We start from the raw sequence: 16,746 nt of genomic DNA, 5'->3' as shown, positions 1-16,746 counted from the left end.
TGCACATTTGGGTGGCAAAACTATAAAGAAATGAGGAATTTATTGCTATAAAAGTCAAGATTGTGATTACTTTTTTGAGATAGAGATAGGGCACATAGAGGGGTGATGTGGTTTGGCTGTGTCCCCACCCAAATCTCATCTTGAATTGTAGCTCCCATAATTCCAACATGTTGTGGGAGGGACCCAGTGGGAGATAATTGAATCATGGGGGTGGTTTCCCCCATACTGTTCTCGTGGTAGTGAATAAACCTCATGAGACCTGACGGTTTTATAAGAGGTTTCCGCTTTCGCTTCGCTCTCATTCTCTCTCGTCTGCTGCCGTGTAAGACATGCCTTTCTCCTTCCGCCATGATTGTGAGGCCTTCCCAGCCACATGGAACAGTAAGTGCATTAAACCTAGTTTTCTTTATAAATTACCCAGTCTCAGGTGTGTATCAGCAGAGTGAAACAGACTAATGCAAGGGGCTTCTGAGATAATTGGCAAAGTTTTATTTCTTGACTTGGCAGGTGATTTCAAGAGTGGTATTTTGTGTGGCTCTCTGTATCTATTTATTTTAAAATAGGTTAAGATTTAAGCAAAAAAGGGATTTTTTATGTACTATATATCAAAGTATTCCAGGAGTACGTCATAGAATTGTCTGAATTCCAGGGTTCAAATGATCACACTAGGATGGAGTCTTTTTTTCATAATTGTTTGACTCTCTCCATGGACCCTCCCCACATTATCTTCACTTGTTGTCATTCTCTGTTGGGATGGGGGGGCCCTGACAGACCCAGGCTTATGTGATCTTTGAAGCTGGTGGCCCCAAAGAAGCCATGGATATAAACAACCCCTTTGAAACTTCTGGACAAGATTGGAAAAGTAGGAGTAGAAGAGTGATGAGGAAAATTGAAGGCACTGATAGAAGTGATGAAAGCCCATGTCTTACAAACATAACACAATTGACTCAAAGGTGTAAAAAGATTAGGAATGAAGAATAGAAACTAACCACAACTTGGTGCCCACAGGACTTAATCAATTGTCTGTACGTTCAGCTGTAAAGGGAACAAACAAAATTCACAGATTTTGTGTAACGTGAGATATGATTAATACTACACCTAACCGTTTGTGACAAGAAAATTTAGTTTTGACTTTTGTGTATATTTTTTGGGAATTGTGTATACAAGTAAGAAAATATTTAATAAATCAAAAATTGGGAAAATTAATGAGTGATAGGTGTATAAGGAAGGGTCTCCTAAATAGGACATTCTTACCTTTTAAATCTGATATTGGCTGGATCAACCATGCCTCCTCTTAACCCTTGGAGCTTCTAGTTGCAGCAAAATACTAAGTTTGGTAAATTCAGCATTGTTCTATGAACTCTGTAATAAAAAATTTGTTCCTGACAGTATATACTTAGCAATCAGGATTCTAGTAAATTCAGATGTTGGCCTTCGGAGTTCTCAGGGGCCAGTAGCTGCCTGACCAGGGGCCCGGGGCCACGGGCTTAGCCGACGACCATGGGCTTAGGGTCCAACCAGCAGTTTGCAGGTGGCTGCGCCAAGGCAGCAGAAGAGGCGCCTGAGGAGGCGCGGGAAGATGCGGCCCGGGTGGCGTACGAGCCTCAGCTGCTGCATGGTGCAGGCATCTGTAAGTGGTTCAGCGTGGGCATGGGGTTCTGCTTCCTGTCCATAACCGCCCGCGCCGGGGTCGCGCTCAAACCCCTAGTGGACGTCTTTGTGCACCAGAGTAAGCTGCACTTGAAAGGCTTCCTGAGCTTGAAGGAGGGTGAGGCAGTGGAGTTCACCTTTTAAGTAGTCAGCCACGGGTCTGAAATCCATCCGTGTCACCGGACCTAGTGGGGCGTTCCGTATTGGGAGTGAGAGGTGGCCAAAGGGGAAGAACATGCAGAAGCGCAGATCAGAGGTCAGGTGCTGCAACTGTGGAGGTCTAGACCATCATGCCAAGGAATGCAAGCTGCCACCCCAGCCCAAGAAGTGCCACTTCTGCCAGAGCATCAGTCATATGGTAGCTTCATGTCCGCTGAAGGCCTAGCAGGGCCCTAGCGCCCAGGGAAAGCCAACCTGCTTTCGGAAGGAAGAAGAAATCCACAGCCCTGCCCTGCTCCCGGGGGCACAGAATTGAGTCACAACGGGTGGGAAGTTTTGAGGAGCAGGCAGAGTGGAGAAAGTGGGAATAGGGTGAATTGGAGCTACTTGGCACTGCCATCTGTCTCAGACTGGGGTTCACACCATCACCCTTTCTTCCCTCTGTTGGGGGAAAGGGTGAGTCAAAGGAGCTGCAACTATGCTCTGTACAAATATAAGTGGGAGTTCTGGGGGGCAACCAGGAGGTGAGAATCACCCTACAACCTGCATGCTTTATCGGAGGCTCCATCTCCAGAATTTCCAGCTTTTGAAAGTGGTCTGGATAGGGAAGTTGTTTTCCTTTTGAAGAAGGATATGCAATAATTCCCATGCCAGAGTGAAATGATTAAGGATAAGACCAGATTCATGGAGCCAAGCCACTACATTCTGTGAAAGGAAATCTCTCAGGAGTAAGGCAGTGTTTTTTTTTTCACATCTTGTATCCTCATACCCACTTTTGGGATAGGGTGCTGGCAACTGTCCCAAGCAATGGATAGTGATGATGGCAAAAAGGATGTTTGGGGGAACAGCTGCAGACCTGCTCCTCCTATGCTTACCCCCACCCCATTCTAGGCCAATGTGATTTTATTTGCTCTCTTGGATACTGCACCTTGGGTCCCACTTTCTCCAGGATGTCAACTGCACTAGCTGTGTGCGAATGATGTATCTTGTGCATTTTAACTTTTTTTTCCTTAATATAAATATTCTGGTTTTGTATTTTTGTATATTTTAGTCTAAGGCCCTCATTTATTGTACTGTGTTCTCAGGTGCGTGAGCAATCTCAGTGATAAGAGAGCAGCAGCTCCAGGTCTGCGCAGCAGGACTACTTTTTGTTGTTTTTGCCACTGTGGAGAGCAATTACTTGGAGTGCACAGACTATTGAACTACCTCATTTCTGCCAATGAGAGCTGGCTTTTCTGCCATAGTATCCTCTTGAAACCCCCTCTGCCTTGAACATGTTTTAGGGGAGACTAGGTTTTAACTGGGTTGTCCCATGACTTGATTGCCTCCTACTGGAAGATCGAGAATTAGTCTAAACAGGAAATGGTGGTACACAGAGGCTAGGAGAGGCTGGGCCAGCTGAAAGGCCCAGAGAGGGAGCCAAGATGAGGTGAGGGTTGTCTAATCCTAGGGCACAGGATGTGCCTTACAGCCCAGATCCATTCTTCACCAGATTAGGCTAGGCCTACCATGCACGACAGGGTATGTGTGTTCGTAAAACTGGAGTTGGTAAGGATACGTTTTAAAACCAATACCCCTGTACTTAATCCTGTGCTGTTGAGGGATGGGTATATGTAGTAAGGTATCCTTAACCTTTCAAAATTCTCAGGTTCCAGGGAGACACATAAACGAGGGCTTTGTGGTGCCTGGGGCCTGTGTCCTGCCCTGCTGCAGTAGTGATTAATAGTGTCACGGTAGCTAAAAGAGAGAAAGGGGGTTTCGTTTATATGCCGTGAGATCACCACAAACTTACCTCACTGTGTTGAAATGGGACAAATACAATAGAATGCATTGTGGTGTGTGTCTGATCCTGGGTTTCTGTCTCCCTGAAATGCTGCCTCTGCCCCCACAACCTCTAATTACTGTATTTATCTGGGTTTTATGGGATTTCACTAAGTTGGTGATTGCTAGGTGGCCTAGTTTGTGTAAATATAATGTATTAGTCTTTCTCTGTGTTCTTCGGGGGTTTTGTTTATAAACTTCTTTTTGTGTTGAGAGAAAAGTAGCCAAAGCATCTTTGACAGAAGGTTCTGTACCAGGCAACAAGACTGAAACATTAGTTTGGGGGGCCCTCTTCTTAGAGTGGGGATCTTGAACTATCCTTTGTTTTGTATTCCCCTTCCCCTATTACCTGTTAGACCAGATCTTCTGTCCTAAAAACTTGTCTTCTACCCTGCCCTCTTTTCTGTTCATCCCCAAAAGAAAACTTACACACCCCCCCCACACACATTTAATGCTTGGAGCGTCTCCACAACTCTTAAATGATGTATGCAAAAATCCTGAAGAAGCTAGGAAAACCCTCCATCCCTTGTTCTCAACAGTCAAGACCATTACCATTTCTTTTTTTCTTTTTTGTTTTTGGTTGGAGTCTTGCTGTGTTGCCCAGGCTGGAGTGCAGTGGTGTGGTCTTGGCTCACTGCAACCTCTGCCTCTTGGGTTCAGGTGGTTCTCCTGCCTCAGCCTCCTGAGTGGCTGGGATTACAGGTGCCCGCCACACCCAGCTAATTTTTGTATTTTTAGTGGAGATGGGGTTTCACTGTGTTGTCCAGGCTGGTCTTGAGCTCCTGACCTCAGGTGATCTGCCTGCCTCCGCCTCCTAGGGTGCTGGGATTGCAGGTGTGAGCCACCCTGCTGGGCCAACTATTCCTTGATGTAACATGCCAAACACTTAAGACACTGCTGTAGCCCAGGCACGGTGGCTCGCACCTGTAGTCCCAGCACTTTTGGAGGCTGAGGTGGGCAGATCATGGATTTGGGAGTTCGGGACCATCCTGGCCAGCATGGTGAAACCCCATCTCTGCTAAAATACAGAAGATTAGCCAGATGTAGTGGCACATGCCTGTGGTCCCAGCTACTTAGGAGACTGGGGCAGGGGAATTGCTTGGGCTGGGTGAGGAGAGGCGGAGTGGAGGTTGCAGTGGGTTGAGATCACGCCACTGCACTCCAGCCTGGTGACAGAGCAGGACTCCATCTCAAAAAAAAGAAAAAAAAAAAAAAGAAAAAGGCACTGCTGTATTTTGGATGGATCAAACCTACTTAACTTTTAATCCTAAAGTAATGAGATGCAACTGGGAGCCTTCCATGTAGAAACTGGGATCAGGACACCAAGAAAGAGAATATGAATGTATATCCAAGTCACTCAGGAACTTCTATGCAGGTGCTAGAAACTTATGTCAAAGTGACCACAAGATTGTTCAATAGGAGACGAACGAATATAACTCCATGTTTACTGCTAGAAACCAAAGCTTTGTGTAAAATCTTGAATTGATGGGGAGGGAGGGTAGGAAAGCCTATACCTGTCTGTTCTTTTTCTGATCCCTTTCCCTCATTCCTGAACTGCAGGAGACTGAGCCCCTTTGGGCTTTGGTGACCCCATCACTGGGGTGTGTTTATTTGATGGTTGACTTTGCTGTACTGGGTACTTCCTTTTCCATTTTCTAATCTTTTTTTTTTTTTTTTTTTAACACATGCTGACTCTTCCCTTCCCTTCTCCTTTCCCTGGGAAAATACAATGAATAAATAAAGACTTATTGGTACTCAAACTGTCAAAAAAATTCAGAAGTTAAAATTTCTAATATATTATAAAACACTCAAATTTCCCACCAAGAGGTTAGCAAGTTCAGACATATGAACATATATATGAATATTTTAGTTAATGGAACTGGAGGCCGTTATCCTAACTGAAATATCTCAGAAACACAAAGTCAAATACTGCATGTTTCCACTTGTAAGTGGGAGCTAAACAATGAGTACATGTGGACCTACAGAGTGAAATGAGACACTGGAGATTACAAAAGGTGGGAGAGTAAAAGGAGAGTCAGGCTCAAAAAAATTACCCATTGGGTACAACGTTCACTATTCAGAAGATGGGTATGCTAAAAGCCCAGACTTCACCACGACACAACGCATGCATGTGAGAAGCCTGTGCTTGTACTCTCTTTAAAAAAAAAAAAAAAAAAAAAAATCCTAAAACACCAAAAGCTAGATACATTTAAAACAGACACATGAAAATTATTAATGTTCAGCTAACAATACAGTAAAAACTGTACTCATTTTTAAAAAACTTTCAACTTTTTTGATTTAGAGTATACATGTACAGGATTGTTATAAGGGTATATTGCATGGTGCTGAGACTTGGGGTACAACTGAACCCGTTATCCAGGTAGTGAGCATAGTATCCACTAAGTAGTTTTTCATCCCTTACCCCACTTCTTCCCTCCTTCCTCTAGTAGTCTCCAGTAACTACTGTGTCCATCTTTATGTCCATGTGTACCCAATATTTAGCTCTTTCTTATATATGAGAACACGTGGTATTTGGTTTTCTGTTTCTGCATTAATTTGCTTAGGATAATGGCCTCCGGCTGCATCCATTGCCACAAAGGACATGATTGATTTCATTCTTTTTTTATTTATTACTGCGTAGTATTCCACAATGTGTACATACCATGTTTTCTTTTTTTTTCCCCCCAGGGAAAACCTTTATTTTTATATTTAGGTTTGATGAATGAACAGTCATGCAGAAATGTGATTGGACTCAAAGGATCTGGCCTAACGGTGATGGATGGAGTGGGGAAACCCAGCAAGGCCACTCTGCACAATTCCCCTTCCCCTGGGTATCAGGCAGGACCCCTTGGGAATGAAGGTCGTCCAGGGAGAAGGGAGAGAGTGACCTTGCTAGGTTTTATGGCTGGCTTTGGGAGAGAGGCGTTCTAGTTTCTATGACCTGCCTTGGGGAAAAAGAATTCTGGTTTCTGTGACTCACTTTCGGGGAGAAAAGGGGACAGGAACCAGGAGGGAAGGACAAAGACCTGGCTTCTGAGGCCTTCTGATCTCCTCTGGGTCAGGGTAGTCCACATGCCAAGGTGCCATACTTTGGAGTTTAATGAGCCCTGGCAGCCAGTCCTTGCAGATTTCACAGGCAACTTGTGATCCAAGTAATTGGTTTTCAGTTCCCCAATTTCAGAGGACTTGAGCAGAATCTGGTTGAAATGACCAAGTGTTAGAAAAACCTCTTCAAAGTTGAAATTCATCGAGTTCTTCAGCTGAGGGTGTAAGAATCCCAGATGTAAGGTTAGCAAGAGTTAGGAGTTCTGGAGTCTTCCCTGCATGCCCTGGCTCTTGAGCATCAACAGGCCAGAAGCTCACAGTATCTGATCCTCCTGTGGTTCAGCAGGGATATGTTTTAAAGTAGCATGTTCAGAATGAAACTGGTGTACTTAGTCAAGCCTGGAGGGACTTTTGAAGTAAAGTGTGGCCCATGCTGCTCTCATGGGAACACAGGTGCTCCAGCACCTGATGTATTCAGGACTAGGTCGGGGGAAGCTTCATCCCCCTGCTGCCTAGACCATCCTGCCCCATGACACTATTTCATAGTGTGCACGTACCACATTTTCTTTATCCAGTCCACCTTTGATGGGCACTACGTTGATTCCATGTCCTTGCTATTGTGAATAGTGCTGCGATGAACATATAAGTCCATGTATCTTTTTGGTAGAACGATTTATTTTCCTTTGGGTAGATACCTAGTGTGTTAGTCCATTCTCATGCTGCTATGAAGAAATACCCAAGACTGGGTAATTTATAAAGAAAAGAGTTAATCGACTCACAGTTCCGTATGGCTGGGGAAGCCTCAGGAAACTTACTATCATGGCAGAAGACACCTCTTCACAGGGTGGCAGGAGAGAGAATGAGTGCAAGCAGGGGAAATGCCAGACACTTATAAAACCATCACATCTTCTGAGACTCACTCACTATCACGAGAACAGTATGGGAGAACTGCCCCCATGATCTAATTACCTGCACCTGGTCCTGCTCTTGACATGTGGGGATTATAGGGATTATAATTCAAGGTGAGATTTAGGTAGGGACACAGAGCTAAACCATATCACCCAGTAATGGGATTGCTGGGTCAAATGGTAGTTCTATTTTTAGCTCTTTGAGAAATCTCCAAACTGCTTTCCATAGTAGCTAGACTAATTTACATTCCTACCAACAGTGTATAAGCATTCTCATTTCTTTGCAACCTCACCAAAATTTATTTTTTGACTTTTTAATGGTAGCCATTTTGACTGGTGTGAAATGGTACCATTGCGGTTTTGATTTGTGTCTAATTAGTGATGTTGAACACTTTTGCATATGTTTTTTGGCCTCTCATATGTCTTCTTTTGAGAAGTGTCTGTTCATTTCTTTTGCCCTCTTTTTTTTTTTTTTTTAATCTCAGTTTATTTATTTATTTTTATTATACTTTAAGTTCTAGGGTACATGTGCATGACGTTTATATCATGTATAACTCCCCAATGCAATCCCTCCCTCCTCCCCCCTCCCCATGATAGGCCCCAGTGTGTGATATTCCCCTTCCCCGGTCCAAGTGATGTCATTGTTCAGTTCCCACCTATGAGTGAGAACATGCGGTGTTTGGTTTTCTCTTCTTGTGATAGTTTGCTAAGAATGATGGTTTCCAGCTGCATCCATGTCCCTACAAAGGACGCAAACTCATCCTTTTTGATGGCTGCATAGTATTCCATGGTGTATATGTGCCACATTTTCTTAATCCAGTCTGTCACAGATGGACATTTGGGTTGATTCCAAGTCTTTGCTATTGTGAATAGTGCCGCAATAAACATACGTGTGCATGTGTCTTTGTAGTAGAGTAATTTATAATCCTTTGGGTATATCCCCAGTAGTGGGATGGCTGGGTCATATGGTACATCTGGTTCTAGATCCTTGAGGAATCGCCATACTGTTTTCCATAATGGTTGAACTAGTTTACAATCCCACCAACAGTGTAAAAGTGTTCCTATTTCTCCACATTTTGCTTGCTGATTTAAGTTCCTTAGAGATTCTAGATATTAGACCTTTGTTGGATGCGTAGTTTGAGAATATTTTCTCCTATTCTGTAGGCTCTTTTTACTCTGTAAATGATGGGGTTTTCTAAATATACAATCATGTCATCTGCAAACAGGGACAATTTGACTTCTTCTTTTCCGAACTGGATACCCTTGATTTCTTTCTCTTGCCTGATTGCCCTAGCCAGAACTTCCAACACTATGTTGAATAGGAGTGGTGAGAGAGGGCATCCCTGTCTTGTGCCAGTTTTCAAAGGGAATTTTTCCAGTTTTTGCCCCTTCAGTATGATATTAGCTGTGGATTTGTCATAAATAGCTCTTATTATTTTGAGGTACGTTCCATCAATACCGAATTTATTGAGCGTTTTTAGCATAAAGGGCTGTTGAATTTTGTCAAAAGCCTTTTCTGTATCTATTGAGATAATCATGTGGTTCTTGTCTTTGGTTCTGTTTATATGCTGGATTACGTTTATTGATTTGCGAATGTTGAACCAGCCTTGCATCCCAGGGATGAAGCCCACTTGATCATGGTGGATAAGCTTTTTGATGTGCTGCTGAATCCGGTTTGCCAGTATTTTATTGAGGATTTTTGCATCGATGTTCTTCCAGGTGAGGCGATGCCTCGCCCTGCTTCAGCTCTCGCTGGTCAGGCTGCAGCAGCTGACCAGCACCTATTGTCCGGCACTCCCTAGTGAGATGACCCCAGTACCTCAGTTGAAAATGCAGAAATCACCGGTCTTCTGTGTCGCTGGCGCTGGGAGTTGGAGACTGGAGCTGTTCCTATTTGGCCATCTTGCTCCGCCCCCCAATTTTTTCAAAATCAATTTCATAGTGATGTGTTAATGTGTGCATCTGTGTGCGTGTGTGTATGTGTCTGTGTTCATTAACAGGCATACACGCATATGTGTAAAACTGAAGAAACAAGATTTTCCCACATAAGATAGCCTCATCCTGGAGAATATAAGGGATTCTTATAAGACCTTTTACAAGTAGTAATACCAAGGTAGTATTTTAGTCTTGGTTAAGAACAGACAGATATTTAGAGACTATCACTTTCAGTGAGGCCCTTGGCAGGCCAAGGGGACATATGCTAAAGAGGAGTAAAGGGGAGCAAAAGGGATAAATACAAATCTGTATAATAATGCAAATCAGTAACCCCATGGTGAGAAGGAGCTTTTAAATGAAGAAAACTCCTTTTGCTCCTTGTTATAGGATTAGGCCATACTGTCTTTAAAAATTAATATTTTCCTTTGAAACATGTGTTTCTATGTGGGGTGTGTGTGTGTGTGTGTGTGTGTGTATGTATATGCATGCATGCATATTTGTAACCTGCACTGGGAGGGAACTGCATACAAAACTAAACCTGGAGAGCCCATACTGATCCTGGGTTGTTCTGGGGGATTTGGGTGGTCAAAGTTCACCACGAAGTATCCTGTTAGAGGCTCTGGGGCTTTTTTTTTTTTTTTAAACTGAACTCATTGGCAAAAAATGAACTTCTTGAGGGAAAAGCATGGATGATAGAATGGTATCACCTCTTGTGAGTGTTAGTTAGAAGTTTCCTGAATGCTGGAAAGAGTTAAAGGAAATATAAATTCTTGACAGTAGCACAGACCGTACAACAAGGCATCAAGATGGAGAATTAGGGATGTCATGAATATATAACATTTGCTTACTGTTTCCTGGTACCATGGGAGAAGTCATGTTTAGCATTCACTATACATCGTTTAAATATTACCTTGAATTATCTTTAATTAACCAACTTCAGGAAATTTGGGATCATTCATCCATTTGTATGTAGTGAATTTGTGTATAGGGAACAAATAGAGGTGCCCAAATGGAATTTTGGTCTGTCCCCAATTCAACCAGTGATAGGGTCCCTGTAGACAGGGTAGCAGCTGTCAAGGATGTGAGTTCAGGCAGTCCAGGCAGCAGGAAAGTGAGCAGTGGTTCATGGCATAGCCGTAGTAGCGGAAGGGCATGTGACTGAAAGGACAAACTTCAGGGTGGACAACTCATGAGGACTCTAAGAACCTCATCTTCTCTAGTCCTTCCCTTTTCATGGGTAGACCTATGAATAGCAGCAGGTGGGAAGATTCACTCTTCATTTCCCCACTGGCCTGCCCACACACCTCTCACGTACATTTATACTGAACTGCGTACTTGACTGTATACCCTCCTGTTGGATTATAAAAATCTTAAAGACAGAGCCTGTGTCTTTTATTTAATATGCAATATTTCATCTGAAATTTATTAATGTTTTATACAGTTCTATATATTCTGATGTATATTAATAAATACTTGTTTATTGAGAAACTTTTAAAAATTGTATTTAAGGAATTGTTTAGTCATTTCTCTGAAGAAATGACCCTCCCTCCCTTACTTGTCTCCCTCCCTCCCTTCTTTCATTCTTCCTTTCCTTCTTTCTTCCCTCCCTCCCTTACCACTCCCTTGCTTTTCTAACTTTTTTTTTTTTTTTAATTATACTTTAAGTTCTAAGGTACATGTGCATAATGTGCAGGTTTCTTACATATGTATACTTATGCCATGTTGGTGTGCTGCACCCATCAACTCGTCAGCACCCATCAATTCATCATTTATATCATGTATAACTCCCCAATGCAATCCCTCCCTCCTCCCCACTCCCCATGATAGGCCCCAGTGTGTGATGTTCCCCTTCCCCAGTCCAAGTGATCTCATTGTTCAGTTCCCACCTATGAGTGAGAACATGCGGCGTTTGGTTTTCTCTTCTTGTGACAGTTTGCTAAGAATGATGGTTTCCAGCTGCATCCATGTCCCTACAAAGGAAGGAAACTCATCCTTTTTGATGGCTGCATAGTATTCCATGGTGTATATATGCCACATTTTCTTAATCCAGTCTGTCACAGATGGACATTTGGGTTGATTCCAAGTCTTTGCTATTGTGAATAGTGCCGCAATAAACATACGTGTGCATGTATCTTTGTAGTAGAGTAATTTATAATCCTTTGGGTATATACCCAGTAGTGGGATGGCTGGGTCATATGGTACATCTAGTTCTAGATCCTTGAGGAATTGCCATACTGTTTTCCATAATGGTTGAACTAGTTTACAATCCCACCAACAGTGTAAAAGTGTTCCTATTTCTCCACATCCTCTCCAACACCTATTGTTTCCTGACTTCTTAATGATCGCCATTCTGACTGGTGTGAGATGGTATCTCATTGTGGTTTTGATTTGCATTTCTCTGATGGCGAGTGATGATGAGCATTTTTTCATGTGTCTGTTGGCTGTATGGATGTCTTCTTTTGAGAAATGTCTGTTCATATCCTTTCCCCACTTTTTGATGGGGTTTGTTTGTTTTTCTTGTATATTTGTTTGAGTTCTTTGTAGATTCTGGATATTAGCCCTTTGTCAGATGAGTAGGTTGCAAAAATTTTTTCCCATTCTGTAGGTTGCCTGTTCACTCTGATGGTAGTTTCTTTTGCTGTGCAGAAGCTCTTTAGTTTAATGAGATCCCATTTGTCAATTTTGCTTTTGCTGCCGTTGCTTTTGGTGTTTTAGACATGAAGTCCTTGCCCATGCCTATGTCCTGAATGGTACTACCTAGATTTTCTTCTAGGATTTTTATGGTATTAGGTCTAACATTTAATCTTTGTATAAGGGGTAAGGAAAGGATCCAGTTTCAGCTTTCTACTTATGGCTAGCCACTTTTCCCAGCACCATTTATTAAATAGGGAATCCTTTCCCCATTTCTTGTTTCTCTCAGGTTTATCAAAGATCAGATGGCTGTAGATGTGTGGTGTTATTTCTGAGGACTCTGTTCTATTTCATTGGTCTATATCTCTGTTGTGGTACCAGTACCATGCTGTTTTGGTTACTGTAGCCTTGTAGTATAGTTTGAAGTCAGGTAGCGTGACGCCTCCAGCTTTGTCCTTTTGACTTAGGTATTGTGGCTTGGCAATGCGGGCTCTTTTTTGGTTCCATATGAACTTTAAAGCAGTTTTTTCCAATTCTGTGAAGAAACTCATTGGTAGCTTGATGGGGATGGCATTGAATCTATAAATAACTTTGGGCAGTATGGCCATTTTCACGATATTGATTCTTCCTATCCATGAGCATGGTATGTTTTCCATTTGTTTGTGTCCTCTTTTATTTCACTGAGCAGTGGTTTGTAGTTCTCCTTGAAGAGGTCCTTTACATCCCTTGTAAGCTGGATTCCTAGGTATTTTATTCTCTTTGAAGCAATTGTGAATGGAAGTTCATTCCTGATTTGGCTCTCTGCTTGTCTGTTACTGGTGTATAAGAATGCTTGTGATTTTTGCACATTAATTTTGTATCCTGAGACTTTGCTGAAGTTGCTTATCAGCTTAAGGAGATTTTGGGCTGAGACAATGGGGTTTTCTAAATATACAATCATGTCATCTGCAAACAGGGACAATTTGACTTCTTCTTTTCCTAACTGAATACCCTTGATTTCTTTCTCTTGCCTGATTGCCCTAGCCAGAACTTCCAACACTATGTTGAATAGGAGTGGTGAGAGAGGGCATCCCTGTCTTGTGCCAGTTTTCAAAGGGAATTTTTCCAGTTTTTGCCCATTCAGTATGATATTAGCTGTGGGTTTGTCATAATAGCTCTTATTATTTTGAGGTACGTTCCATCAATACCGAATTTATTGAGCGTTTTTAGCATAAAGGGCTGTTGAATTTTGTCAAAAGCCTTTTCTGCATCTATTGATAATCATGTGGTTCTTGTCTTTGGTTCTGTTTATATGCTGGATTACGTTTATTGATTTGCGAATGTTGAACCAGCCTTGCATCCCAGGGATGAAGCCCACTTGATCATGGTGGATAAGCTTTTTGATGTGCTGCTGAATCCGGTTTGCCAGTATTTTATTGAGAATTTTTGCATCGATGTTCATCAGGGATATTGGTCTAAAATTCTCTTTTTTTGTTGTGTCTCTGCCAGGCTTTGTATCAGGATGATGTTGGCCTCATAAAATGAGTTAGGGAGGATTCCCTCTTTTTCTATTGATTGGAATAGTTTCAGAAGGATGGTACCAGCTCCTCCTTGTACCTCTGGTAGAATTCAGCTGTGAATCCATCTGGTCCTGGACTTTTTTGGTGGGTAGGCTATTAATTGTTGCCTCAATTTCAGAGCCTGCTATTGGTCTATTCAGGGATTCAACTTCTTCCTGGTTTAGTCTTGGGAGAGTGTAAGTGTCCAGGAAATTATCCATTTCTTCTAGATTTTCTAGTTGTTTTGCATAGAGGCATTTATAGTATTCTCTGATGTTGTTTGTATTTCTGTGGGGTCGGTGGTGATATCCCCTTTATCATTTTTTATTGCGTCTATTTGATTCCTCTCTCTTTTCTTCTTTATTAGTCTTGCTAGCGGTCTGTCAATTTTGTTCATCTTTTCAAAAAACCAACTCCTGGATTCATTGATTTTTTGGAGGGTTTTTTTGTGTCTCTATCTCCTTCAGTTCTGCTCTGATCTTAGTTATTTCTTGCCTTCTGCTAGCTTTTGAATGTGTTTGCTCTTGCCTCTCTAGTTCTTTTAATTGTGATGTTAGAGTGTCAATTTTAGATCTCTCCTGCTTTCTCTTGTGGGCATTTAGTGCTATAAATTTCCCTCTACACACTGCTTTAAATGTGTCCCAGAGATTCTGGTATGTTGTATCTTTGTTCTCATTGGTTTCAAAGAACATCTTTATTTCTGCTTTCATTTCGTTATGTACCCAGTAGTCATTCAGGAGCAGGTTGTTCATTTTCCATGTAGTTGAGTGGTTTTGATTGAGTTTCTTAGTCCTGAGTTCTAGTTTGATTGCACTGTGGTCTGAGAGACAGTTTGTTATAATTTCTGTTCTTGTACATTTGCTGAGGAGTGCTTTACTTCCAATTATGTGGTCAATTTTGGAATAAGTGCGATGTGGTGCTGAGAAGAATGTATATTCTGTTGATTTGGGGTGGAGAGTTCTATAGATGTCTATTAGGTCCGCTTGGTGCAGAGATGAGTTCAATTCCTGGATATCCTTGTTAACTTTCTGTCTCGTTGATCTGTCTAATGTTGACAGTGGAGTGTTGAAGTCTCCCATTATTATTGTATGGGAGTCTAAGTCTGTTTGTAGGTCTCTAAGGACTTGCTTTATGAATCTGGGTGCTCCTGTATGGGTGCATATATATTTAGGAGAGTTAGCTCTTCCTGTTGAATTGATCCCTTTACCATGATGTAATGGCCTTCTTTGTCTCTTTTGATCTTTGATGGTTTAAAGTCTGTTTTATCAGAGACTAGGATTGCAACCCCTGCTTTTTTTGTTCTCCATTTGCTTGGTAGATCTTCCTCCATCCCTTTATTTTGAGCCTATGTATGTCTCTGCATGTGAGATGGGTCTCCTGAATACAGCAGAGTGATGGGTCTTGACTCTTGATCCAGTTTGCCAGTCTGTGTCTTTTAATTGGAGCATTTAGTCCATTTACATTTAAGGTTAATATTGTTATGTGTGAACTTGATCCTGTCATTATGTTATTAACTGGTTATTTTGCTCGTTAGTTGATGCAGTTTCTTCCTAGCCTCGATGGTCTTTACATTTTGGCATGTTTTTGCAATGGCTGGTACCAGTTGTTCCTTTCCATGTTTAGGGCTTCCTTCAGGGTCTCTTGTAAGGCAGGCCTGGTGGTGACAAAATCTCTAAGCATTTGCCTATCTGTAAAGGATTTTCTTTCTCCTTCACTGATGAAACTTAGTTTGGCTGGATATGAAATTCTGGGTTGAAAATTCTTTTCTTTAAGAACGTTGAATATTGCCCCCACTCTCTTCTGGCTTGTAGAGTTTCTGCCGAGAGATCTGCTGTTAGTCTGATGGGCTTCCCTTTGTGGGTAACCCGACCTTTCTCTCTGGCTGCCCTTAAGATTTTTTCCTTCATTTCAACTTTGGTGAATCTGGCAATTATGTGTCTTGGAGTTGCTCTTCTGGAGGAGTATCTTTGTGGCGTTCTCTGTATTTCCTGAATTTGAATGTTGGCCTGCCCTACTAGGTTGGCGAAGTTCTCCTGGATGATATCCTGAAAAGTGTTTTCCAACTTGGTTCCATTTTCCCCCTCACTTTCAGGCACCCCAATCAGACGTAGATTTGGTCTTTTTACATAATCCCATACTTCTTGCAGGCTTTGTTCATTTCTTTTTCTTCTTTTTTCTTTTGGTTTCTCTTCTCGCTTCATTTCATTCATTTGATCCTCAATCGCTGATACTCTTTCTTCCAGTTGATCGAGTCGGTTACTGAAGCTTGTGCATTTGTCACGTATTTCTCGTGTCATGGTTTTCATGTCTGTCATTTCGTTTATGATCTTCTCTGCATTAATTAGTCTAGCTGTCAATTCTTCCACTCTTTTTTCAAGATTTTTAGTTTCTTTGCGCTGGGTACGTAATTCCTCCTTTAGCTCTGAGAAGTTTGATGGACTGAAGCCTTCTTCTCTCATCTCGTCAAAGTCATTCTCTGACCAGCTTTGATCCGTTGCTGGCGATGGGCTGCGCTCCTTTGCAGGGGGAGATGCGCTCTTATTTTTTGAATTTCCAGCTTTTCTGCCCTGCTTCTTCCCCATCTTTGTGGTCTTATCTGTCTCTGGTCTTTGATGATGGTGACGTACTGATGGGGTTTTGGTATAGGTGTCCTTCCTGTTTGCTAGTTTTCCGTCTGACAGTCAGAAGGACTGTCTGTTGGTCTGTTGGAGATTGCTTGAGGTCCACTCCAGACCCTGTTTGCCTGGGTATCAGCAGCAGAGGTTGCCGAAGATAGAATATTGCTGAGCAGCGAGTGTACCTGTCTGATTCTTTCTTTGGAAGTTTCCTCTCAGGGGTGACGCCACCCTGTGAGGTGTGGGGTGTCAGACTGCCCCTAGTGGGGGATGTCTCCCAGCTAGGCTACTCAGGGGTCAGGGACCCACCTGAGCAGGCAGTCTGTCCGTTCTCGGATCTCAACCTCCGTGTTGGGAGATCCACGGCTCTCCCCAAAGCTGTCAGACAGAGTCGTTCGCATCTGCACTGGCCCCCGCTGCTTTCCCTATTGGACTTCAGCTGTG

General features: G+C 42.5%; 1 pseudogene; it reads left to right on the top strand.

Moving 5' to 3' along the window:
* Nucleotides 1-1,500: 1,500 nt before the first annotated feature.
* Nucleotides 1,501-2,125, top strand: LOC117095361 (annotated as a pseudogene).
* The last annotated feature ends 14,621 nt before the right edge of the window (nt 2,126-16,746 follow it).

This window comes from Trachypithecus francoisi, unplaced genomic scaffold (genome assembly GCF_009764315.1).
Source record: "Trachypithecus francoisi isolate TF-2019V2 unplaced genomic scaffold, Tfra_2.0 Lachesis_group13, whole genome shotgun sequence".
NCBI lineage: Eukaryota > Metazoa > Chordata > Mammalia > Primates > Cercopithecidae > Trachypithecus > Trachypithecus francoisi.
Note: the sequence above shows the minus strand (reverse complement) of the source record. Positions and strands in the feature narration are given on the sequence as shown.